The sequence below is a fragment of the Lichenostomus cassidix genome, chromosome 2 (genome assembly GCF_008360975.1).
Source record: "Lichenostomus cassidix isolate B80296 chromosome 2, HeHo_3.0, whole genome shotgun sequence".
NCBI classification, from domain to species: Eukaryota; Metazoa; Chordata; class Aves; order Passeriformes; family Meliphagidae; genus Lichenostomus; species Lichenostomus cassidix.
The window spans coordinates 95,673,899-95,674,817 of NC_139482.1; positions in this window are offsets into that span (position 1 = coordinate 95,673,899).

The window sequence follows — 919 nt, forward strand, 5'->3', positions numbered from 1 at the left end:
CTCCTCTGCCCCCACCCCTCCGTCCTCGGAGGGGCGCACGGGGGCGGCGAGCCCGCGATGGCCGCTGCCTGCTACAGGCACGGCTACGGCCGCGGCGCCCGCGCACAGCCCGGCGGCGGCAGGAGGGCCGCAGGCATCCCCGCTCCGTCTCTCCGCCTGCCCGGCCGCCCCCGCCGGCCGGCGGACACCGCCAGCCCTCCGCAGCCCGCCTGCCCCGCACAAGCCGGGCTCCTTCCCTTACTGGGGTCTGGGCGTCTTGCCCCGCGCTCGTTCCCGCTTGGCGGCCGCGGGAAAGCCGCGGGGGGCGGCCGGGAGCCGCGCTGGAAGGGAGGCAGGGAGGCAGTCGGGCTTTGTTAGCCTCGGCCCTTTCCGCGCTCCCCCACCCCCTCTGGTGTGTGTCCGCTCCGCTGGGCTACAGAAGCTCATCAATGAACTTCACACGGAGCTGTTTCCCCTCTTGGCTGTGGCGGGGGGCAGCCCCTCGCTGGTAGCGCCCGGCCGGAGGGATCCCTCAGCCCCCTCCCTGCCCCGCCGGCCATGGGCGCTCCCCGCGGAGGCCGCGCTGCGCTGCGCTGCAGAGCGAGCGAGCGAGGGAGGGAGGGAGGTGGTTTCTCCTCCGCTTCACCTTGCCTCACACCTCCCTTGGCGTGAAAGCGACGCGCCAGAACAGGCATTACTTTGGTGCTTAACTTCGCTTCACAGATCTCCACGAGAAAAGTGACACTAAACTTCAGGCATATCAGCTGTGCTGCAGCAACTCCAGCCAAGTAGACTGCTTTGCCTGCTTGTTCTCCGGTCTCGTTTTAAAAATAAAACGCTAACTCGAGAGCAACAAAACAATTCTTAATTTAGGACGTGTGAGACTGATGGAAGCAACTAGCAGGGGGTGAGGAATTAAAGCCTATGGACAATATGGCTC